The following is a 26698-nucleotide window of genomic DNA, read 5'->3' as shown; positions in this document are numbered from 1 at the left end:
GGGACTTGGGCAGATACCCTAGGGAGAGTCAACTCTTCCTCTTCATGTGTGAGGCTCAGCCTCATACAGTTCAAGGTGCTGCATAGGGCACACATGATCGGGACAAGGATGAGACGGTTTTTTGGGGGTGAGGACAGGTGCGTTAGGTGCTCAGGGAGCCCAGCAAACCACATCCATATGTTCTTGCCCAGTGCTGGGGGAATTTTGGAACGGCATAGCGAGGACGGTGTCGAGGGTGGTAGGGTCCAGGGTCAAACAGGGCTGGGGGTTCGCAATGTTTGAGGTTGCAGAGGAGCCGGGAGTGCAGGAGGCGAAAGAGGCCGGTATTCTGGCCTTTGCGTCCCTGGTAGCCCGGCGGAGGATTCATCTTCAGTGGAGGGATGCGAGGCCCCCAAACGTTGAGGCCTGGATCAATGACATGGCGGGGTTTATCAAATTGGAAAGGGTGAAATTTGCTTTGAGGGGGGTCGGGGGGGAGGGGGGTTTATTCCAGTTATGTTTCTATATATTAGAGGTTTTGTCTGAGTGTATATATTTGCTATGTGTTTGGGCGGGTGTTAATTTATTATTTTTGTTACTGAGTTTCCTTTACATTTTTTGTATTTTGTACTTTATATTTTTGTTGTTGATATTTTGTGAAAACTTTAATAAAAATTATTTTAAAAGAAAACAAAGCCCTCAGGCTCATGCCCTTACAAGATGCTGCTCCCACACCGACACCTCTACCCATTTCCTGACCATCGATATATTAGCCGTTCAGTAATAGTTGATAAAGTTCCGAAGGACCAGCATCCCCCACCCCTGGGCGCCCCGCTCAAGCAAGACGTTCTTCACCCGGTGGGGGGGCTTTCCTGGCCCAAATAAAACCCGAGCTCGCTGCATTCATCTTCCTAAAAAACGACAAGGGATGAAAATTGGAAGACACTGAAACACAAACAGCAATCTCGGGAGGACTGTCATTTTCACAGTCTGTACCCTCCCCGCCAGTGACAGCAGGAGCACGTCCCACCTTCAGAAGTCCCCTTTCATTTGTTCTATTAATGTACCCAAATTCAATTTGTGGAGCTGACCCCAGTCCCATGCCACATGAATACCCAGATATCTAAAGCTCCCTCCCTTGACCGGCATCTCCCCCAATCTCCTCTTCTGCCCCCTTACCTGGATCGCAAAAACCTCGCTTTTTACCATATTCAATTTATAACCTGAGAACGGGCCAAATTCTTCCAGTATCCCCATAATCCCTCCAATTCCCCCCCAGCGCTAGCGGGTCTGTTATATATAGGAGCAAATCATCCGCAGAGCAAGACCCTGTATTCCACCCCTCCTCGGACTATTCCCCCCCCCCCCCACCCCCAACTTTCGACGCCCACAGCACCATTGCCAAAGAGTTTAATTGCCAGTGCAAACAGTAGTGGGTAGAGTTGACATCCCTGCCTCGTCCCCCGATACAAACTAAAATATTCCGACCGCAAACAATTCGTCCTTACATTTGCCACTGGTGCCTGATAAAGCAGCCGGACCCAATCCACAAATCCCTGCCTGAACCCAAACTATCCCAGGACCTCCCACAAATATTTCCACTCCACACAGTCAAAGGCCTTCTTTGCATCCATGGCCACCACCACCTCAACCTTGTGCCCCTCCATAGGCAGCATTATTACATTTAGGAGCCGATGATGTTGGTCGCCATGTAATCACCCCTTAACAAACCCCCCGTCTGGTCTCTTCCCCCCCCCCCCAATTACCCCTGGGACGCAGTCCTCAATCCGTGTGGCCAGTGTCTTTGCCAACAATTTAGCGTCCACAATTAATAAAGAGATTGGTCTATATGACCCCACAGCTTTCCGGATCTTTGACCCTTTTCAAGGTAAGAGAAAACGATGCCAACAATAATGTCTGGGGAAACACTCCCAACTCCTTTGACTCATGAAAAGCCTTTACCCGAAGTGGCCCAAGCACCCCAGAAAACTTATTATAAAATTCCATTGGGTATCCATCCGGTCCCAGGGCTTTGCCCGATTGCATCGCCCCCAGCCCCTCTATTACTCCCCAAGCCTGACTGGGGCCCCCAGGCCCTCTACCAACTTCTCATCCACCTTCGGGAACTCCAACCCCCCCAAAAAAATCATCTCAACCCCTCCTCCCCGGATGGGGGTTCCGATTTATACAGCCTACTGTAAAACTCCCGAAACACACCATTCACCCCCGCCGGATCTAGAACCACCTTCCCACCTGTGTCCCTCACTTTCCCTATCTCTCTCACCGCCTCCTGCTACCTCAACTGATGCGCCTGCATCCTATTAGCTTTCTCCCCATAATTCATAGACCGCCCCCCTTACCCGCCCCACCGCCTTACCCGTGGGCAGGAGCCCAAATACTAGCTGCAACTTCCGGCGTTCTTTCGACAGCCCATCCTCCGGAGACTCCGCATATCTCTTATCAAGCTGTAAGATTTCCCCCACCAGTCTTTCTAACTCCACCCGCTCCACCTTCTCCTTGTACGCCCGAATTGAAATAAGTTTTCCTCTGTTAACTGCTTTCAGTGCCTCCCAGACCACACCCGCCGACACCTCACCCGTATCACTGATCTTTATGTATCCCCGAATGGCCTCCCTCACACACCTCCTCCTCCACTAATAGCCCCACCTCCAACCTCCATTGCGGGCGCAGGGCCTTTCCTTTAATCACTTGTCCACAAGTCCACCCAGTGCGGGTCGTGGTCTGACACCACTATTGCTGAATATTCAGCATCTGCCACCTCTGCCAGCAGTGTTTTGTCCATCACAAAGAAGTCTATCGGGGAATACACCTCATGCACATGGGAGTAGAACGAAAATTCCTCACCCCTCGGCCTCCCGGATTTGCATGGATTGACCCATGAACCCCCGGAGCTCCTTCGCCATAGCCGATGCCTTCCCCGACCTAGAACTCGACCGGTCCAACCTTGGATCAAGAGCAGTGTTGAAATCCCTCCATAATCAGACGATGAGAATCTAGGTCCGGAATCTTCCCCAACACCAGTCTCGTAAATTCCACGTCGTCCCAGTTCGGGGCATATATATTCACCAACACCACAGCTATTCCCTCCAGTTTCCCACTAACCATAACATATTTCTCCCCCTCCCCCCCCGGGTCCGCCTATATGTTCCCCACCTCAAACACCACCCATTTATTGACGAAAATAGCCACCCCCTCATATTAAAGTCTAATCCTGAGTGAAACACTTGCCCTACCCAGCCCTTCCTCAACTAATCTGATCCCCTGCCTTCAAATGTGTCCCCTGCAGCATGGCCACATCCGCCTCATTTGCCTCAAGTGCGCCAACACACAGGCCCTTTTGACTGGCCTTTCAGTCCCCGAACGTTCCACTTGACCCCCCCCCCCCCCCCCATTGATTCCTTCCCACCCTTCCTTCCCACCCTAATCATTAGTGCAAACAATCAAAGAAGAAAGAAATAAAATAAACCACCCCTCCCCAGGTCCGAACACAGAAACCCATCCCTAAACAAAGAATGGTAAACGAGCCTGAAGCGAAAAAACAGAGAAAAGAAACAAACACCAAAAAATAGAGTTTGTCCACATTACAGTAACTTCACACCTCCTCCAACAAAGTTCAAAGTCCTCCTTCTCCTGCCAGTCCATTGTCTCTCATGTACTTCACTCCCCTTCTGATGAGCCAAAATATAGCTTCCGGCCCCCATAGGTCACCCATAGGCAAACCAGGTACAGTAGTCCGAACTTTTCCGCCTTTCTTGCCTAGGGCCGCCTTGACCTTGTTGAAGCTTGCCCTTCTCTTAACTCTGCACCCAGGTCTTGGTATACACGGATCTCACTACCTTCCCAGGCGCAACGCCTCGTCTGCCTGCCCACCTCATGATACGCTCCTTATCAAGGAACCGGGATCTCACTACCTTCCCAGGCGCAACGTCTCGTCTTCCTGGCCAACCTCGTGATGTGTTCCTTATCAAGGAACCGATGTAACCACACCACTATCGCCCTCAGCAGCTTGTACCCCTGGGGCTTGTGGCCGTGGGCTCAATGCACCTCCAACGGCCGGTCAAACGCACCTTCCCCATGCAGCTTCTCAAATATCTTCCCCATATTCCTTCCCTCCCCTCCAGCAGACCCACAATCCAAATATTCTGTCTGCGAGACGGTTTCTCAGGTCCTCCACCTTCTCCTGCAGTCGCGTGTGCTAGTCTCGCATCAGTCCCATCTTCGCTGCCATCGACGTGGACTGTTCCTCGTGCTCCCCTGCCAGCTTCTCTAACTTCTGGATCACCTGCCCCTGGGCTGCCAGTCTCGTCTCAACGTGGTCAACCACCACCTTGATCGAGTCTACCGCCCGGGCCAGGTCCTCCAAACTTTCCTTCCATTGTTCGGTGAACTTTTTGTTCAAGAAGCTCATCAGCTGATCCATCGACCATTGAGCCAGAAGGGCCAGCCCCTGCCCCTCCGCCATCTCCGCATGCGTTGCCAGCACCACTTCCGCTTCAGCCAACTGATTTGCTCTTTTTTGGGCACTTCTGGTTCACTGCTCCATAAACTAGGGGGTTGAACTCTTCTGCTCACACTTCTGCACCTTTTTCCTTCACAATCCCAACTGCAAACCGGGGTAAAGGCCACAAAAAGACCGCCACGAGCGGGAGCTACCACATGCGCAACCACTCACTCCATGGCCGCCAACAGAAGTTCAAGTACATCAGGTTTAATAGCAACAGATCAGCCTCTCCCTCTACACTGTGGTAGGCACTGAAACCAATGATAAGAGGAGAGGTAATCCCATATAAAGCACACTGAGATACAACAGCGAGGGTGCAACGGCAGTGTTTGGCAGGCGAGATACTGGAAACCCATCGTTGCTACACAGAAGCTCCTATCCTGGAGCGGTTTGCAACCAGGAAGAGGCTCCAGGTTGAACTGGACTTGGTATCCACTGGTAAGGCGGTGAAACAGCTATGACGTGGGAGGAACACTGGAGCAGGGAGGTCACCTGTTGGTGTATCAACTGAGGTGAGGTTATCCATTTTTGGTAGCAAAAATGGAACAGTAGACTATTATTTTAATGTCCATAAATGAGGAGGACGGAATGTGCAACGAGACCTGGGTGTCCTCGTACACCAGTCACTGAAGTTACCATGCAGGTACAGCAGGCGGTAAAGAAGGCAAACGGTAAATTGGCCTTCACACCGAGAGGAATAGAGTACAGGAGCAGGGATATCATGCTGCAATTATACAGGGTTTTGGTGAGGCCACACCTGGAATAGTGTGTGCAGTTTTGCTCTAGAAGGAGTGCAGCGAAGGTTTACCAGTCTGATTCCTGGGATGGCGGACTGAAGTACAAGGAGAGATTGAATCTGTTAGGATTGTAATTGCTGGAGTTCAGAAGAATAAGGGGGAGTCTCATAGAAACCTATAAAATTCTAACAGGACTAGGCAGGGTAGATGCAGGAAGGATGTTCCCGATGGTGGATGTGCCCAGAACCAGGGATCATAGTCAGAGGATACAGGGTAAAACGTTTAGGACAGTGATGAGGAGAAACTTCTTCACCCAGAGTGTGGTCGGCCTGTGGAATTCTTACCATAGGAAGTAGTTGAGGCCAAAACATTGGGGGAGGAGTGTGTGTGTGCATCAGATATGGCAGAGTTTCTAGACACCTTCTTCTTCCTGAGAATAGAAGTTGAGAGTAGGGAGGACCTGGATGCCCCATTGGACTCGGGTGAAGTACTGAGGGCGATTACGTTGAGGCAGACGAATAAGGCTCCGGGCTGTGATGGGTACCCCGTTGAATTTTACAAACAATTCTCAGACCAGTAATGGTAGATATGTTCAACAATGCTGCAGCTCGAGGTTACCTGTCTCATATGCTTACACAGCCTCCATCTCTCTTATTTTAAAGAATAATAAGGACCCCCACGGAGTGTGGCATTACTGGCCCATTTCTCTGAGCAATGTGGGTGTCAAGATACTGGCCAAGGTGCTGGCTCTGCAGTTAAAATGACGTGACCGGATATAGTGGTAGAGGACCAGACGGAATTTGTGAAGGGTAGGCAGCTGTCATCTATATATGGGGGTTCTGAGTATTGTCTTCTGATCTTCCTCGGCCCCCGAGCCAGAGTTGATTATAGCTAGTATATGCATCGCATTGAAATCTATGTTGCTTGATCGGGTGAAGGCTAAATGGGAAGAGGAGGTGGGACCCATCTTAGATGAGGATGTGTGGAATGGGGCCCTCTGTAAGGTTAATTCCACCTCATTCTGCACATGGTTCAGCCTCATCCAACTCAACGTGGTCCATAGAGCTCTAACCAAAAGTAGGATGAGTAGTTTCTTTGACGGAGTGGAGGACAGGTACAACTGGTGTTCTCGTGGGTCCGCCAACCATACCCACATGTTCGGTTCTTGTCCAAAGCTGGTGAGCTTTTGGGTCTCCTTCTTTAACACCATGTCAGCGGTTCTTTACATTGATCTGGAGCCTTGTTCTTTGGTGGCCATTTTCGGGGTGTTGGACTCACCTCGTCTGCGGACGGGGGTGAAGGCAAATGCACTTGCCTTTGCCTCACTAATAGCCCGATTTCTGCTGGGATGGTGAGCATCCGTTCCATCTAGTGCCTTGGCCTGGTTAGGTGACCGTGTAAACTTTTTATACCTGGAAAAGGTCACCGTCAGGGGATCGGTAGAGGGATGCTACCAGAGGTGGCAGCCATTTATCTCTCACTTTAGAGACAGGAGTGCTAACCACAGTGCCACTATGCCACCCAGGTTGATTTTCATCTTCCAAAAGCCTTTTTACAATACATACTTTTTCTTGTATTTCCCTTCAGGAATACACATGCACTGATTTTTTTTCATTAAAAAATCAGATCAAAAACAGAGTATTCTACAGCACTTAAATAAGGATACAAATTCATTGGTTTATTCCGTTTCAACTAAATAATTGTATTTAGTGAATTAAAACGAAGTTTGGTAACCAGGAAAATGTAAAACACTCGAGCTAAAATTTAGAAATATCTCGTGCCAAGTACAAAGTGAAATTAACATACCCAACTCCGTGTCTATATCATTTCAATCTATTTCAAAGCAATCATCAGAGCTGCCAACCTTTCCCAACAGAAATCAGTATTCCCAAAAATCTGTATTTTGGCAGTAAAATCCGAATTTTCTGTTCAAAGGAAAAATTTCCACCAATCTGAAGTACACCTTTACTGCACAAATCTAAAACACAAATGGAAGATGCAAATCCAATGCTTCATAAATGTACATCATGAGTGAGTGTTTTCAAATTAAGTTTCAAACATTCAGTAAATCTAAGAATTAAAAATGCATGGGTTAAATTGCTGTATCAGGCTCCTGCAGCGAGTGTGTCGACAAACCAGCAGCGGTCGGAGTACTTTAGGCTACATCGAGGAACAAGGCAGGGATGCCCCCTGTCCCCCCTGCTGTTTGCCCTGGCAAATGAGCCACTGGCATGGAGCGGGATGGTTCGGGGAGGGGGGGGCTGGGTGAGGAGTTGGATGAGGGCCTGTGGGCAGACGCCCTGGGCAGAGTCAATTCCTCCTCATCTTGTGCCAGGCTTAGCCTGGTTCAGTTTAAGGTGGTGCACTGGGCGCATATGACAGTGGCAAGAACGAGCAGGTTTTTTGGGGTGGAGGACAGGCGTGTGAGGTGTTCAGGGAGCCCAGCAAACCATGTCTATATGTTTTGGGCATGCCCGGCACTTACAGAATTTTGGAGAGGCTTTGCAAAGGTCTTGGACACTCAGGTAAAGCCGAGCTGGGGTATAGCAATATTTGGGGCGTCAGAGGATCCGGGAGTGCAGGAGTCGAAAGAGGCCGGAGTCTTCGCCTTTGCCTTCTTGGTAGCCCGGAGACGGCTCTTGTTAACGTGGAGGGACACGAAACCCCCAAGTGTGGAGACTTGGGTCAGTGACATGGCTTGGTTTCTAAGTTTGGAAAGGATAAAGTTTGCTTTAGGAGGGTCCTTGCAGGGGTTCTCCAGGCAGTGGCAACCGTTCCTTGACTTTCTCGCAGAACGTTAAGTGAAGGTCAGCAGCAGCAGCAAACCTTGGGGGGGGGGGGGGGGGGGGGGGGGGTGTATGGGTGGTGGATAGATTTCACTTGTAAAGGGCTGATACCTCACCTTGTTTTGTTAAGTTGTTAATTCGCTTTTCTTTATTATTATTATGTTTTTTGTTGTTTTCTTTCTGTAGTGGTTTGTAAAATTTTGTAAAAATTTTGAATAAAAACACATTTTAAAAAAAATGTAGTTATGGGTTTACGTATCGATGGCCAGCATTTATTGCCCATCCCCAATATCCCTTGATGGCATGGGTGGTGAGTTGCTTTCTTGAATTGCTGCAGTCCCCGAGGAGTCGGTATACCCACAGTGGCGTTAGGGAGGGGGTTCCAGGATTTCGACCCAATGACAGTGAAGGAGCAGCGATACATTTCCAAGTCAGTGTGGTGAGTGTCTTGGAGGGGCATCTCCAGATGGTAGGGTTCCCAAGTATCTGCTGCTCTTGTCCTTCTAGATGGTAGTGGTCATGGATTTTGAAGGTGCTGTCGAAGGAACCTTGGTGAGTTACTGCAGTGCATCTTGTAATGGTACACACAGCTGCCACTGTTCATCAATGGTGGAGGGATTGAATGTTTCTAGAAGGGTTTCCAAAATTAAGCAAGCTGCTTTGTTCTGGATGTGTCAAGCTTCCTGAGTTTTGTTGGAGCTGCACTCACCCAGGGAAGTGGAGAGTATTCCATTACACTCCTGATTTGTGCTTTATTAAATCAACATGCAAATTGTCTATATTGTCACATTCAAATTACACGAGTAGGCTGGAACTTGAAGCATGGTCAAATTCTGTAGCTGTTAACACAGCCAACTTTCAGGTACTTACAGTAAGGATGTGGTCAAGATAGGTCCCAAGGTTAATTCAAATTGTTAGAAGTTTATCTCATTCAGTAGCTGCTTGATTCCCCTCCTAGTTACCTTTATAGTCTCTTCACGTTATCATAATCTGGAATATTAAAATAATAGTTTATTTCTCGGTCTGTATATTTTAAATTAAATTGCAGCTGATCATAGTACAGCTCAAATGCATACTGGCAGATTATAACAATAATCTTTATTAGTGTCACAAGTAGGCTTACATTAACACAGAAATGAAGTTACTGTTAAGATCATCTATCGCCACACTACGGCGCCTGTTCGAGTACATAGAGAGAGAATTCAGAATTTTCAATTCCCCTATCCACAGTACTGTTCAAGACAAATCACAAGATTCTACTATTGCAAAGGAATGTTGAGGTACAAAATGGAGAAGAGTTTGTTTAATCTTTAATGAAAACATTTGCAAAGCTGTTTCCAGAAATACCTTTTTTGGAAAATGCCTTTTCATGCAGGAAGAAAAATCCTTAAGTGCTCAACGACATAAATTAAAAGTTTTCAGTATGATGTAACCCTTTGGAACACGTTACAAAATATACTGATGGATCTCCTTCGAAGCTGCGCACAAGAATTTAAGATGAAGCATAGCTCTCAGGTGATCAAGGCTTGTGGCATGTAATAACTGGACCAGAGTAGCCAAGCAATTTGGCCCTAACTCTGCATGTACCCTTACAAATTCTTAAATTTTAATCCAGCATGGAAGCTGTCTATATTGTCACATTCAAATTACACTCTCCCACCAGTAGTGATGTTGTAGCACCTCCACTGGCCGTGATTATAGCATGACAAGGTTACAATGCCAGTTCCTTGGAGATAATTAACATGGAAAAAGCAAACAGGAAATCTGCGCAAATAGAAACAAAGAAAATAGGAGCAGGAGGCCGTCATTCGGCTCTTCGAGCCTGCTCCACGGCTCATTGTGATCATGGCTGATCATCCAACTCAACAGCCATATCCGCTGACCCCCTTCACCCTAAGTGCTCTATCGAACTGCTTCTTGAAAACATACAATGTGTATTGTTCTTTGTTTTCGCCTCAACTACTTCCTGTGGTAACGAATTCCACAGGCCAAAATTCTGAATTCTCCCTCAATATCCCCGAACAAGCGCCGCAGTGTGGCGACTAGGGGATCTCATCTCTGTCCTAAATACTCTACCCTGTATCCTCAGACTGTGGCCCCTGGTTCTGTACACACCCATCATTGGGAACATCCTTCCTTAATCCACCCTATCTAGTCCTGTTAGAATTTTATAGGTTTCAATGTGATCCCCCCCTCATTCTTCTGAACTCCAGCGAATACAATCCTAACCAATTCAATTTCTCCTCATGTCAGTCCCGCTATCCCAGGAATCAGTCTGGTAAACCTTTGCTACACTACCTCCAAAGCAAGAACATCCATCTTCAGATAAGGAGACCAAAACTGCACACAATATTCAGGTGCGGCCTCATCAAGGCTCTGTGTAATTGCAGCAACACATCCCTGCTCCTGTACTCGAATCCTCTCGCAATGAAAACCAGTTGGTAGGGGCTGGTTTAGCACAGGGCTAAATCGCTGGCTTTTAAAGCAGACCAAGGCAGGCCAGCAGCACGGTTCAATTCCCGTACCAGCCTCCCCGAACAGGCGCCGGAATGTGGCGACTAGGGGCGTTTCACAATAATTTTATTTAAAGCCTACTTGTGACAATAAGCGATTTTCATTTTCATTTTTTCATTTAATTTCAGCATACCATTTTGCCTGCTTTACCGCCTGCTGTACTTGCATGCTTACCTTCAGTGACTGGTGTACGAGGACACCCAGATCTCATTGCACATTTCCCTCTCCTAATTTATTCATTTCTTTCCTTTTTTAAAAAAAATAATATAAATTAGAGTACCCAATTCTATTTTTCCAATCACGGGCCAATTTAGCATGGCCAATTCACCTACCCTGCATATCATTTTGGGTTGTGGGGGTGAAACTCACGCAGATCCTTCTCCTAATTTATGGCCATTCAGATAATAGTTTGCCATTGTATTTTTGTTACCAAATTAGATAACCTCACATTTCTCCAAATTATACTGTATCTGCCATTAATTTTCCCACTCACTCAACTTGCCCAAATCGCACTAAAGGATCTCTGCATCCTCCTCACAGCTCACCCTCCCACCCAATTTGGTGTCATCTGCAAATTTGGAGATATTCCAGTTTGTTCGCTCATCTAAATCATTAATATATATTGTGAATAGCTGGGGCCCTAGCACCGATCCCAATGGTACCCCACTAGTCACTGCCTGTCAATTTGAAAGACCTGTTAATTCCTACTCTGTTTCTTGTCTGCCAATCAGCTTTCGATCACCTTACACTAACCCTAATCCCATGCACTTTAATTTTACACATTAATCTCTTATGGGGGACTGTAAAAAGCCTTCTGAAAGTCCAAATATACCACATCAACTGGCTCCCCTCATCAACTCTACTGGCTACATCCTCAAAAGAATTCCAGTAGATTTGTAAAGCATGATTTCCCCTTCATTGATCCATGCTGACTCTGTCTGATCCCGTTACTATTTGCTAAGTGCTTTGCGATAAAATCTTTGATAACAGATTCTAGAATTTTCCCTACTATCCCAAGACAGGCTTACTGGTCCATAATTCCCTCCTTTCTCTCTACCTCCAATATGGAGTCACATCAGCTACCCTCCAATCTGCAGGAACTGTTCCAGAGTCTATAGGATCCTGGAAGATGACCACCAATGCATTCACTATTTTGACAGCCACTTCTTTAAGTACTCTGGGAAATATATTATTAGGGCCTGGGGAATTATCAGGTTTCAATCCCATCAATTTCCCCAAACGATTTCTCTACTACAACTGCTTCAGTTTCTCCCTCTCACTAAATCCTACGATCCCCAACATTTAGTATATGACAATTATTTAGTATATGACAAAATCAGTGCATTGTGCCATTACACACATACCCAGAAGGTATGGTTTCTCCATTATCTGACTCTGCTGTCTTCAGCTTACTAGGGCAGCACAGTAGCACAGTGGTAGCACTGTTGATTCACAGCGCCAGGGTCCCAGGTTTGATTCCCGGCTTGGGTCACAATCTGTGCGGAGTCTGCACGTTCTCCTTGTGTCTGTGTTTTGCCCGTATCTGTGTGGGTTTCCTCCGGGTTCTCTGGTTTCCTCCCACAAGTTCCAAAAGACGTGCTGTTAGGTGAACTGGACATTCTGAATTCTCCCTCTGTGTACCCGAACAGGCGCCGGAATGTGACGTCTAGGGGCTTTTCACAGTAACTTCATTGCAGTGTTAATGTAAGCCTACTTGTGACAATAAAGATTACTATAATTATCCTCCTGTCTTTAAACCTCTGTTGCTATTTCTTGCTTCCCTTAATTTTTCACTTAGCTTTTCCTTCTTTCCTTCTCACATGGAATTGGTGGGGAGCATCAAAGGGGAAAAAAGTGTGGGCTCTATATATAGTGAGGGAAGTGGGTCCTCCACCATTTCATCCCCTCCTCCCTTATCATTCATGCTTTCTCCAATCTCTTCTTACCATGCCCTTCAGCCAATGCAATTTGTTTATTCACCAGATATATTGCATGTGTTTCAAATACATTTTTGGCTAGATGCTAGCAGATAGACTCCCCTATCTGTTCAAGAACCACAAGCATAGGACCTAAACAGTGCAGTATGAAAAATGGTAACAGAGTTTAGAAACATCAGATTCTTGGAATTGTTTGCAGCTATTTCTTCATCTTCCGACCACAGGTTCACACTCATTCTTATTTTCTTCCCCTTTTAACTAACGGTATCTATTCATTTGCTCATGGGATATCAGCATCACTGGCAAGATCAGCATTTATGGCACATCTCTAACTGCCCTCGAGTCACCTTCTTGAATCGCTGCAGCCTGTGGAGAATTTCCTACCATCACACACACACACCCCCCCCCCCCCCCCCCCCCCCCCAGTACCCCCCACCTGATTCCCATTGACTTCAAATCTATTAGGGCTCCTTAATGCTACACCAAGTCAAGGGCAATCAAATCTCACTGCACCTCTGAAATGCAGCTCTTTTATCCTTGTTTGGACACGGTAATAATGAGGTCTGGAGTTGAATGGTCCCAGCAAAACCCAAACTGTGCAGTATACAGGTTATTACTCAGTGAGTGCTACTTAATGTAATGCTTGTTAATGACACCTTCCATCATTCTGCTAATGATTGAGATTAGTTTCATGGTACAGTGTTGGCCAGATTGGATTTGTCCCTGCTTTTTGAGAACAGTACATACCTGAGCAGTATTCCACACTGTCAGGCAGATAGATGCCAGTGCTGTAGCTGTTCTGGAACTGCTTGGCTCGGGTCATGGCTATTTCTGGAGCACAAGTCTTTGATATGTCCAGTGTGCTCAGTGCAAGGTCCACTTTGACAGGTTGATTTTTTAAAGATTTGTTCATGGGATTTGGGTACCATTGGCAAAGCCAGCAATTATTGCCCACACCCAACTGCCAAGGAGGTGGTGATAAGCTGCTGCCTTGAACAGCTGCAGTCTGGGTGATGCAGGTACAGCCTGGTGCAGTGTTACAGGATTTTGACCCAGTGTCAGTAAAGGTGCTGTGATACATTTCCAAGTCAGGATGGTGGGTGAATTAGAAGGGAACTTGCAGGCAGTGGTATTCTCATATATCTGCTGCACATGTTCTTCCAAGTTGTAGAGGTGGAGGGTTTGGGTAGTGGTGGTGTAGGGGCCATGGCACGGTTCTGCAGTGCATCTCATAGGTAGCAACTGCCTTTGTTTCAGCTGTACTGGAGCAGCTTGGATGGAACCGGATCCAGTTACAAGTCACAAATCATCAGCACTGGAGCCAGGATGTTCTCAGGGGCCCATCGCCTTTGCTGCAGAAGTGTGTGCAGTCATTTCTTGATATCACTTCAAATGGATCAAATTGGTTGAAGACTTGCTTCTGCGATGCTAGACTGAGGGCAAGGCCAAGATGAATCATCCACCTGACACCTATAGTTGAAAATGGATGCAAGCGCTGCAGCCTAGTCTTCTGCACTGGGGTGCTGGGCTCTGCCATCACTGAAGATGGGGATACATGCGCTTAATTGACCACTACCTTTCACAACTTAAGACAACACTGCGGAGCTTTGATCTGATCCATTAGTTGTGGGATTGCTTAGCTCTGTCTATAGCATGCTGTTTCCACTGTTTCGCATGTTTGTTACTTATGGTGTAGCTTCACCAGGTTGTCACATCATTTCGAATGCCTGCTGCTATTCTTGGCATACTCTCCTACATTTCCCATAGACCCAGGACTATTTCCTGGTTTGATGGTAATGGTAAATAGAGTGAGACAATGTTAGGTCATGAGTTTACATAACGTGGTAGAATAGAATTTTGCTCATAACCTCAAGGATGACTAATTTAGCCAATCTAAATTTATCCAATTTAGCACAAAAGTATTAGCATTTGTCACCTCTGGTTGGTTTGTCCTGCCGTGAGGATAGGGCATGCCTAGGAATGGTAACAAAAAAGTCTGGGATATTGACGGTTAGGTATAATTCTGTGAGCACGACTATGTCAGGCTATTGCTTGACTAGTTTGGGAGCTAGCTCTCCCAATTTTGGCACGTCCCAGACTGTTTGCAGACCAATTGGACTGAGTGCACCTTTTTTATAACCAATGCCTGGCTCGATGCTAGGCATTTCAGCTGGTTTTATTTTTGCAAATTTTCTGATATGATTTGATACAGCTGAATGCCCTGCTAGACGTTTTCAAATGGCAGATAAGAGTCAACCACATAGCTGTTGGATCCGAAGGCACATGCAGGCCAGAGAGGCTACAGGTGGCAGCTTTCTTTCCCTAAAGGGCATAATTGAACCAGATGGATTTTTACGACAATCTCGTAGTTTGATGGTCATCATTGTGGCTTGCCTTTTATCCAATTCACTCCTTTTATTGTTCCCTCCTCCTCGCTGTTGCCATTCACCTCATCACTAAACATCCATTTACTCCAAGAGCAGGTTGGAGCCCGTCATGTTCCACTAGTTTGCTTCCTCCTTGTTCCGACCTTTCCAACTTAAATGTGTTTTATCCTTCAGTGTCCACATTAGAGCCTTTAACAGGTTAAACCACATTATTCTCATTGAACACCTGCTCTCTGTTATCCAACTTTATGGAGCTATCACTGCTGACTGCCTCTTACTATTGGATAATGCATTTCTAACAACTGCTTCTATTCCCACCCCCAGTCAGAGCCACCTCAATCCCTGAAAGATCCATCCATGTCCTACTTTTTCCCTATCTGCTTGACGCACTCTGGTGACATGTTTCAAGGCACTGCCCAACCTCTCTACAACAAAACTGAATTAGTGTTATCGGATTGCTTTGTCAACAGCTCCCTATGAACTGCAACTTCCTCCCATTTCAGGTACCAATTCTGGCGCCTTGACCATCCCCGATTTTAATCGCGAAAGAGAAAACGCTGGAAAAACTCAACAGGTCTGGCAGCATCTGTAGGGAGAGAAAAAGCTAACGTTTTGAGTACAATGACTCTTTGTCAAAGCTTTGCTGCCAGACCTGCTGAGATTTTCCAGCATTTTCTCTTTTGTTTCAGATTCCAGCAGCCGCAGTAATTTGCTTTTACCCGATTTTAATCACTCCACTCTTGGCAGCCTGCTTTCGGCTACCTTGATCCTAAACTCTAGAATTCACTTCCTAAGTTTCTTTGCCTCCTTCTTAAACCTCTCTGCCTCTCTATATCGTTTAAGATGCTCCTCAAAACCTACCTCTTTAACCAAGCTTTCAGTCCTTTGTCTAAATATCCTGTTTTGTGGTTCACTATTAAATATGGTTTAAATGCTCTTGTTAACAGCCATGGTACATTTTTCTACACTGAGGGCATTATATAAATGCAAATTGTTGCTTATAACCCCTCCTACCTTCTTTGCTACATTAAATGGCAAGGGGACACATACTGCAGAAAGAATAATGATGAGGCTAACAGTGCTGATTATTATCACGAGGTAAATCAGACAGCAAATTTTGGCATATGCACATAACCAATTAAACAAATAAACTCAGAAGTTGCTGGTAGAGGTACCTTGTTCCTCCACAGGTTGCAGCATTGCATTTCTCGCTGATAGACTCAGCGCTGAAATTAATGCAATGGTGTGAACTCAGGGTACCTGCCCATGAGCTCCACACTAACAATGACAGAAAAAGTTAGAGATGGTGCATTCAGAAGTGAGCTTTTAAATGGCATAAGTGCTGCTGAATAGTGGCCCTGAAAAAATAATTTTACAAATATGGAGTCTCATTCCTTAAGATAATTAATAATAATCTTTATTATTGTCACAAGTAGGCTTACATTAACATTGCAATGAAGTTACTGTGGAAATCCCCTCATCGCCCACCCCGGTCCCTGTTCGGTTACACTGAGGGAGAATTCAGAATGTTGAATTCACCTAACAAGCAAGTCTTTCGGGACTTGTGTGAGGAAACAGGAGCACCCGGAGGAAATCCTCACAGACACGGGGAGAACATGCAGACTCCGCACAGACAGTGACCCAAGCGGGAATCAAACTTGGGACCCAAGTGCTGTGAAGCAACAATGCTAACTGTGCTACCTTGCACATCTCATCTGCATGTTCTTAGCTTTATTCCACTTTCTAGACATGACTAGACTATTTTGGATTATGTATTGATTGATAGAAAAAAACCTCACTTTTACATTAGTTTCCCTGTAGGAGGCACTGCACTAGACTAGGTGCCACATTAGTGTAAGTCTGCGTCCTGTCATTGGGATTTCTTTTGTCTCTGACTTCAATATCAGAGTATTGTATTCTCTGTCTAATGCTAAATTGTAGCTAATTCCTTGTAAAGCTGGAAATTTTAGTTAATGTTGATCAATTTTGAATAAACATATTCAACGGTTCATCCAATTTAGGCTTTAAGCAGGCCTGCGTTCTGGCTGTTAGTTTTACTCCAGGACAGTTTTTCCACACATTGCAAATGGTTATTATTGTTTCATCTATAAGAGTCTTTCCTGTTTAATTCCTTTGTTCCCATTTATTTTATTATTTCTGGTCCATGGACCGATAATCGGATTGTGCCTTTAAGCAGAACAGCACTTTCCAGGAGTGTCCTCGGTTTGTATTTTGGAGAGGAGAAACCATACTTGTTGGAACCGCTTTTTGAGGAAGTTGGTTCGATTAGCTAACTGGCTACTGGTGGGTTGGCTGGGGACAGTGTTCTGCCTGACAACAGTCAGCATTTGGTTCTTGCCAGGTGTTTCTTTCCCAGACAAAACCTGCCAGAAGCCTCTAGGCCCTTAAAGGAAGAGGAGCTGTGTTTCCCTCTCTCTCTGCTGCCTGCTATCTTCGTGAATCTGCAGTGAAGATCATTACAAGCTGAAGGAAAAGAAAGGATCCAACTGAGGGCCTAATCTTGAGAAGGAAACTAACTGGAAGACGTCTATTTGAATCAAACATCCTTAACCTTTTGTTTTTTTATTCCTCTTCCCTTTCAACCACCCTTTCCCCTGTGTTGTTTGTCTGTGCATGTAGAGAGTGGAGGGGCAAATTTAAAAAGGGGGGGGGGGGGTTGGGGATCTGATAGTAGTTAGCCAGCTGTGGTTTTTGCCTATAATTATAATTAACATTACTAATAAAAGGCTACTTGTGTTTAAATTTGCAAACCTCATGACTGTAGTTAACGCAACTAAAAGCTTGGGGTTTTTTAAATAAAATGTAATTTGAACTGTGTTGCGACTCAGGGTCAAATGGGGCTGGAATTGGTCACACACCAGCTAGCCCACGGTGTCGTAACACATGTTTTTTATGTGGTGGATATTTGCACTGGCCATGTGGCAGATATCCAAAGTGATAATATGCATCACAAACCAAGATATTGTCCCCCCCACAACAACTGAAATGTAATGCCTCGAGAAACAATCACAAATTATTTTTCAAAACTTTAAACAAATTTAAATTATTTATTTAAATAACAAATTATTTATTTAGAGCTGATATTTTACAGGCTTGAATGCCTTTTACACACGAAAGCCCAAACAAGAAAGTGTGGAAAAAATAGGTTGAGCTCAACCTTTTAATAGGTTAATCCAACTGTGAGAAAGATAATGGAGCCATGTTCCAGTACCAGAATGTGGTGGACTGCCAAATAGGATCTTTCAGATTGCCTGACCAGGTGCAGAGTTTTAGCTTGTGCTCAGACATTGTGTACGGCCACATGGTACCCACCAGTTTATGAGAAACTTTACAGGGCCAATGAATGCTGAAAATGTTTTATACAGTTTTGGATGAACGACAGAAACAGAAAGGGTTAATGATGATAGTCCTGACCTTGATTAATTCTCAAGAGATCCTTTAATATGGTACTGCTGAATTGTTTTTAACATTATACCTGGTGAAATGTTGGGCCTGAACTTCCTCCGAGTGGCAATCAGAGTTGGACTGCCACTGTTCCAGGTTTATTTTGGGTGGGGGTGGAGTGGCACCAGGACTAGTTCGGGGGGGTGGAGGAGGGAGGAATCTCATAGGATGGGAAGTTCCTGTCAGAGGTTTAATCCCACAGTGCCAAGGACGTTTGCACTTTTGGGAAATTGCCATGCAAACCTAACCTTTAAACTTCCAAAGGGGATTCTCCAGTGCATCTTTGTGCTACTCCCCCAATACTGCACCCTGGAATTCGGAAGTTGCAGTCTATTCACCTTTTATTTACTAAATATAATTCAACTTAAACCACAATATCCTGAAATAGCTAATCAATGTGTAGAACTTCTAAACAGATGGTAGTGAATTTTTAAAATCACCCTGTCGAAAAATTAAGACACCATACAAATGCCCTTTGGAAATGCTGCGGTCGGATGTATGAAAGAAATTTGTGAACCTCTGAGTTCAATGACTTTGAGTTGAATGGTTGAGAAAAGGACGTTTACAGTTGATATTTACCAGTGTTGACTGCAAGGACACAAGCAGCAAAAGGGCACCATCCGTTCAGATAAATGAGCTTATGTGAATACTTGACAAAGAGGAGGGAGCAGCAGCGGGGCTGAAGCATCGGAGAGATAGGAAGGGGATGAGTCAATACCTGGACAGGGGATTCTGTGAATCCTCCACAGAAGTAGAATCCTTAGTTGACATAGATCCAAGGATAGGGATAATTAGTGTGTCCTGCTAGTAAGTCTACCACATAGTGAGAATACAGAACAAAGTAATCTTACTGCTTTGGTTGTGTAGCTGCTTTGCTGGTAATTATAAATTAAGATTAAACAAACTTTTCAAAAAACTGGATTAAAATAAAATACCGACAGGTCCATAACATAAATTACATTGAGAGACTTGGTACATATCAACCAGAACAAAGTATTGCAACGGGGCTGGTTTAGCACAGTGGGCTAAACAGCTGGCTTGTAATGCAGAATGAGGCCAGCAGCGTGGGTTCAATTCCCGTACCGGCCTCCCCAAACAGGTGCCGGAATGTGGTGACTAGGGGCTTTTCAGTAACTTCATTGAAGCCTATTCGTGACAATAAGTGATTTTCATTTAATTGAATGCTACTCGTCTAAACATGAATATTATTTTAAACTAACCTATATTACTTTTAATTTGGACAGACAGCCTTTTTTGGGGATAATTGTAATCATTCTGGTGCAACTTAATGCTGATCATGAAAAACTGATCAACAACTACTTACACAGTGCCTTTAATGTTGTAAAGGGTCCCAAGACACTTCACAAGAGCAACAAAATAATTGCATACCAGGACCACAAATTGTGACCATAGAACCACACTTAGCTCACGCACACACACCAAAGTCCTACCTAAAACAATGCAAATGGTGGCATTCATGCACACACAAATGAGCCAAGCAATGCAACTACTGACAACAAACATCTGATCCAAGATAGTGGAACAGACCAAGAACAGTGTAAACCAGTGGTTCTCAACCGGGGTCCACATGGACCCTGGGGGTCCATGTAACATTACTGGGGATCCACACAAAAAAAATACCGAATTGGGGGTCCACGGTGATATTTTAGTGGTCCATAGAGCTATTCTACTTCAGAACAATTGTTATTACTGAGAATCAAGTAGAAGAAAAAAAATGTTTGTTTTCATGATGAATATTCACCTTTCTCTCTCTCTCTCGCACTGACAAAGGTCAAAGAGAGATTATAATCTATCTAATTTACCTTGAGGGCTGAAGGGGCTCAGAACCAAAAAGGTGCATTTGCTGTGTTTATTTTTGTGGTACTGTATTCTGAGAAAGAAAAATCCATACCGGTTGATGGAAAATGGGTTTATTGTGCTTTAATGACAGTTGTTGTTGAAGATTGCCCGGGCTATTGTCCCCTAGGAACAGCCCGGAGGACCTTTAATGACAGAAGCAGCTTATTAAATACCCACGGTTGACCTGACGCTTATGCCACGTTTCTCCATGACAAGTTTAATGAATGATTTAACACAGTAATCACTAGAAACTGTGTATATTTGATATGAATTGGTTATTTTTAGAGTAATTTAATTCAATTTAGTCAGTAAAAAGTCTTTTTCATTACTTTTCATATTAGAATAAGTTTGGCAACGTACGAAAATACCGCTAATCCGTTTCCAACCCTCACGGTAAGGTAGATGGACTTTAGGATTAGTTTACCACGCATATAAGAAGCTTTTTTTTCTGTGGAATGGCTATGGGGGTCCACAAAAAAAAATTAAGAGGAAAAGGGGTCCATGGGTTAAAAAAGGTTGAGAACCCCTGGTGTAAACAATGCTTTCACATAAACTTGAGCATCAGAACCAAGATAGTGTAACTAACTTCCCTTCTACATACAGAAGTCAGAATTTGAGCCAAGAGCATGCCAGGAGCATGTAACAAGCATTCTCACTATGTGGTAGACTTACTACTGTAGCAGGACACACTAATTATCCCTATCCTTGGATCTATGTCAACTAAGGATTCTACTTCTGTGGAGGATTCATAGGTCAGAACCAAACTGTGACAACATTAACACTTGTGCATAGACACATCAGGGGCGAAATTCTCCGACCCTGCCTAAAATCCCGCCCCCGCCGTGGCAGAGATTCTCCGCCACCCGGGAAGTGGCGGGGGCAGGAATCTCGCCACTCCAATCGGAGAGGCCCCTGCGGCGATTCTTTGGCCCGGATGGGCCGAAGTCCCGCCGCTGGGAGGCCTCTCCCGCCGCCGAGGTTTAAACCACCTCTGGAACGGCGGGCTCAGCGGCGCGAGCAGGCCCCCGGGGTCCTGGGGGGGCGGGGGGCGATCGAACCCTGGGGGGTGCCCCCACGGTGGCCTGGCCCGCGATCGGGACCCCCCCTCAGAGTCCGGGCCAGTGCCCTGGCTGCTCTATTTTCTTCCGCGGCCGCCACGGCCTCCGCCATGGCGGAAGCGGAAGAGAACCCCACATTGCACATGCGCCGGCAGTGACGTCAGCGGCCAGCTGCCGCTGACGTCACTGCCGGCGAATGCGCGGACCGGCGAAAGCCTTTCAGCCAGCCCCGCTGCCGGGGGCGCCGGATTTTTGCGCCGGTCTTCTGGTGGCAACCGCTCCGGCGCGGGTCTGGCCCCCAAAGGTGGGGAGAATTCCCTACCTTTGAGGAGGCGCGACCCCGGAGTGGTTGGCGCCACTCCCCTACTCCAGGACCCTCCGTCACGCCGGGTAGGGGAGAATGCCGCCCCAGAAGTGTATATGTCTGCGGAGTCTGCACATTCTCCCCATGTCTGCGTGGATTTCTCCGGAGGTGCCGATTTCCTCCCACAAGTCCCGAAAGGTGTGCTTGTTTTTTTAAATATATTTTATTACACACATGCAGCAAAAAAGGTTACTGCCCCCCCCCCCCCCCCCCCCCCCCCCCCCCCAATGAACAACTCCTCAAACAAGGTCACGGACATCCCCACCTTTACTCAAATCCCTCTGCTGAGCCCCTTAGCTCATACTTTATCTTTTCCAACCGCATGAAGTCATACAGGTCACCCAACCAGGGCACTACCCCCAGTGACAATGTTGACCGCCACTCCAGTAAAATACGTCGCCGGGCAAGCAGAGAGGCAACGGCCACGACATCGGCCTTCCTCCTCTCCATAAGCCCCGCTTTTTCCAAAACCCCAATAGCGCCACCAAAGCTAAGACCGTAAACATTCCCACCCAGAATCTCTCCAATTTTCATAATCACGTGCAAGTGCAAGCTGACCCCCACCCACAACTCTCACACTCATCTGCCACCTCCTGGAACAACCCACTCATTCTTGTCCGAGTCACATGTACCCGGTGTACAACCTTAAACTGTATCAGGCTCATCCTTGCACACCAGGAGGTCCCGTTTACCCAAGAAGTGCCTCATTCCATACTCCCCAGTTGATTTCCCCTCCCAATTCCCCTTCCCATTTCTCCTTAATCTTCACCACTAGCTCTCCCAACCACCTGTATATATCCCCAATTCTGCCCTTCCCTTCCACAACCAGAAGTAGAAGTAACTCCAGCAGGGTAACCTAATGAACTCCTTCCAGCCCTTTCACGCAAAGTCCTTAACCTGCAGATTCCTGAACTCTCTACCCTGTAACTTAGCTCCTCCAAAATGGCAAACCCTTCCTCCAAATACAAATCCCTCACCTTGACCAGCCCCACTTTCCTCCACCTCCTATATACACTATCCATCCCCCCCGCCCCGGTTCAAACCCATGATTCTCACACAGCGGCATTAACACCGACATCTCCATCCTAAAATGCCTCCTCAACTGGTTCCAAATGTTCATCATGAACTGCGCCACCAGGCTCCTTGAATACCTACTCAGCACCATTGGCAACACTGCGTTTACCATGGCCCTTAGGCTGGACCCTTTACAAGATTTCTCCTCCATCCTAACCCACTCTACCCCCTCTCCTTCCCACCATCTTTACCACATTCGCCGCCCAATAATAATGAAGCAGGTTCGGCAACGCCAACCCTCCCCCTGCTGCCTTTGCCTCTGTAGCAGGGTCCTCCTAACTTTTGGCACCTTCCCTGCCCATACAAAGTGCAAAATGATAGTGTCCAGTCTCTGAAAAAAGGCCTTTGGTATAAAGATTGGAAATGTCTGAAAAAAAGATCAAGAACCTCAGCAGAATATTTATTTTTACTACTTGGAACCTCCCCGCCAAAGTCAACTGCAGTGTATTCCGCCTGCTAAGATCCACCCTGGCCTCCTCCATCAGCTCTGTTAAGTTCCACTTATGGAGCCCTGCCCATTCCCTCGCTGAAAGACATGCTTGTGAGGTGAATCAGACATTCTGAATTCTCCCTCAGTGTACGCGAACAGGCGCCGTAGTGTGGTGACTGGGGAATTTTCACAGTAACTTAATTGCAGTGTTAATGTAAGGCTACTTGTGACACTAATAAAGATTATTATTAAAAAGAAAAAAAATATAGCCAGCACAAATTTCAATAAGGACAAATGTGCTTCGACATCTCAGAATTCTTTGAGACATGGTAGCCGGGCAAAATGAAGTATTGTGCTGTTTCTGGACTTTAGGAAAGTTTTTGACAAGGTACCGCATAGAAAGTTATGAGAAAAGGTTAAAGGGTATGAAATTAGCAGGGAGGACTGCAAACTAGTTTAAAAGTTGGCCACAATCAAGAACAGATTAGGATTTAAGGTGATTGTTCAGAGTGGTTGGAAGTGGGTAGTGGTGGACTTCAGGATTAATAGAAACATGTGTGGAAAATAGAAGCAGGACAAGGCCATTCGCCCCTTAGGCCTGATCTGCCATTCATTATGATCATAGTAAGAAGTCTTACAACACCAGGTTAAAGTCCAACAGGTTTGTTTCAAACACGCGCTTTTGGAGCACTGCTCCTTTCTCAGGTGAATGGAGAGGTATGTTCCAGAAACATTTATATAGACAAAGTCAGAGATGCCCCCTATCACTGGATCTGTAATGATTTGATTACCCGCAAATGCTCGCATTCCAAGCATTGTCTGGCATCTCTGACTTTGTCTATATAAATGTTTCTGGAACATACCTCTCCATTCACCTGAGGAAGGAGCAGTGCTCCGAAAGCTCGTGTAGAAACAAATCTGTTGGACTTTAACCTGGTGTTGTAAGACTTCTTACTGTGCTCACCCCAGTCCAACGCCGGCACCTCCACATCATTATGATCATGGCTGATCATCCAAGGTCAATGCTTTGTCCCCGCCTTCCCTCCCCCATCCCTTGATTCTTTTAGCTCCAAGAACTGTATCTAATTCCTTCTTGAAATTACACAATGCTTTGGCCTCAACTACTTTCTGTGGCACTGAATTCCACAGATTCACCACTCTCTGGGTGAAGAAATGTCTGCTCCCGTCAGTCCTAAAAGGTTTACCCTTACCCTCAAGCTATAACCCCTAGTTCTCGACTTCCCAACCATAGAATCCTACAGTGCAGAAAGAGGCCATTCGGCCCATCGAGTCTGCACCGGTCCTTGGAAAGAGCAGTCTATCCCCATAACCCAGTAACCCCACCTAACACTTTGGCCACTAAGGGGCAATTCCGCACGGCCAATCCACCTAACCTGCACATCTTTGGACTATGGGAGGAAACCGGAGGAAACCTAGGCAAACAAGGGGAGAAAGTGCAAACTCCACACAGTCACCCAAGGCCGGAATTGAACCCGTATCCCTGGAGCTGTGAGGCAGCTGTGCGAACCACTGTGCTACCGTGCCACCCGATCCTGTCCAATCCTGTTAGAATTTTACACTTTTCTATGAGATCCCCTTTCACTCTTCTAAACTCCAATGAATATAATCCTAACTGATTTAGTCTCTCTTTACATGAAAGTCCCACCATCCTATAAATCAGCCTGGTAAACATTCTCTGCACTCCCTCCATAGCAAGTACATCTTTCCTCAGATAAGGACACCAAAACTGTACACAATATTCCAGATGTGGCCTCACGAAGGCCCTGTTTAATTGCAGTAAAACATCCCTATTCCGGGGACTTCAGGTGACGGCGGGCGGGAGGCAACCGCACACTGGAGGGCTCCCACTCGGGAATAGAATTTTTGGGGTTTTAACACTCGGTCCCAGGGACAACGGAGGCTGAAAAAGTTGTAAGAAGGCACAGTGAGGAGAAATGTTCAAGTTTGGGGAAAAAACGGCGGTGAAAAAGGGGTACTGAAAGTCCACCAATGAGTGGAAAGGGCAGCGCAGGAACTGTAAGGAGGCTGGGGCACCAGGAGAGGCCGCATTGCTCACGGCAGAAGAAATGACCAAAGTGATGGCCGTGGAACATGGAAGCGATGAAGGAGGAGATGGAAACGGTACTGAAAGTGCTGGTGGAGGAAGCGATTGCCCCGGTGAGGGCGGCAGTATCGAGCGCAGCGGCGGAGGTGTGGGAGCAAGGTGAGATACTAAAGGAAGTGGGAGAGGCATTATCGCAGCACAGTGATCAATTCATCTCGATAGGGAAGGAGCTGCAGAGAGTGATAGAGACCAACAAGGGTCTGCAAGCCAAAATGGAAGACCTGGAAAACAGATCCAGGTGGCAGAATCTGAGGATCGTGGGTCTGCCCGAAGGGGTGGAAGGCCTGAGGCCGATGGAGTATTTTGCCAAGATGTTGGCGGAGCTATTGGGGGAGGGGGACGATCCCTCTCGGTACGAATGGGATCGGGCTCATAGATGGCGGAGGCCTATACCAAAGGCACGTGAGCCGCCAAGAGTAGTAACTGTTTGTTTCCGTAGGTACAGCGTGAAGGAGAAGGTCCCGTGCTGGGCAAAGCAGAAGCAGGTGGTGCAGTGGGCTGGAGCTGGTATACGCATACACCAGGACTTTACGGTGGAGTTGGCGAGGAGGCAGGCGGCCTTCAGCCGGGTGAAGAAGGCACCGTACAACAGCAAGGTGCAGTGCGGCATAGTGTATCCAGCTAAATTGAGGGCGACCTACAAATCCAAGAACTTTTATTTTGGGACGGCGGAGGGGTTTGTGAAGGCAGAAGGACTGTGGCAGAATTGAGAAATGCGACTGAGAGCGGGTCTTGTACTAATGTAGCCTCATGTAACTTTATTTTTTCACTGCATCTTGGTGTATGTACGAAATGAGTCGATGCTGTACATCTGGACAAGGAAGGGAAGAGTTGGGACTTTAATTTGCAATGATGGTTCTTTGATGCTTGGGTGTGTATGCTGGGGTTGTGTGCTGAAGGGGATTTCTTGGTTTTCCTGGGACCAGGCAAGGGGGGGAAGGAGACCCGGGCAGGGGTCTCCACACTGGCAGGTTTAAGCCGGCCAGTGAATGGGAGTGAGGTGGAGGGAAGGGGCTGGGGCCATCGGAGCCTGGTAGAAAAGGTTTTGGTGAGTCTAGCCCGGGTGAAACATTGAGGGAAGGAACTGAGGCTGAGGGGAGGAGTTTACAAGAGGAAGTGGAGGGGAGGAATCTGTGTGTGGTGGTGGTGGTGGGGGGTATATTTTGAAGAAAATATGAAAATGAAGAATAAAAATATATTTTTTAAAAACATCCCTATTTACATCCCTCGCACTATGAGCCCAACGTACCATCTGCCTTCTTTACTGCCTGGTGTACCTGCAGGTTTACATTCAGCGACTGATGCACAAGAACAACAAGGTCTGGCCGAGTATCCATCTATCTCAATTTATACGAGTTCAAATAATATTCTGCCTTTCCATTTTTGCTACCAAAGCAGATAACCTCACATTTATCCACATTAAACTGCATTCGCGCATCCTGTCCAAATCCTGCTGAAGC

The 26698-nt window shown here is 46.3% G+C and overlaps 1 protein-coding gene across 4 annotated transcripts in view; it reads right to left on the bottom strand.

Annotated features, from left to right (window-relative positions):
* Positions 1-26698, bottom strand: part of fryl (furry homolog, like) — a 553990-nt gene that overhangs the window by 516340 nt on the left and 10952 nt on the right. For 2 of the 4 annotated variants that reach the window (XM_038791218.1, XM_038791221.1), the window contains exon 2: positions 8895-9014. The exons of the other annotated variants lie outside the window; for them this stretch is intronic. The gene's annotated coding sequence lies outside the window, so the exon portion shown is untranslated. The remainder of the gene's footprint in view (positions 1-8894; positions 9015-26698) is intronic. 4 annotated transcript variants of the gene reach the window in all.

The sequence above is a fragment of the Scyliorhinus canicula genome, chromosome 3 (genome assembly GCF_902713615.1).
Source record: "Scyliorhinus canicula chromosome 3, sScyCan1.1, whole genome shotgun sequence".
NCBI lineage: Eukaryota > Metazoa > Chordata > Chondrichthyes > Carcharhiniformes > Scyliorhinidae > Scyliorhinus > Scyliorhinus canicula.
The sequence above is the reverse complement of the archived record's forward strand: the minus strand, read 5'-3'. Positions and strand labels throughout refer to the sequence as shown.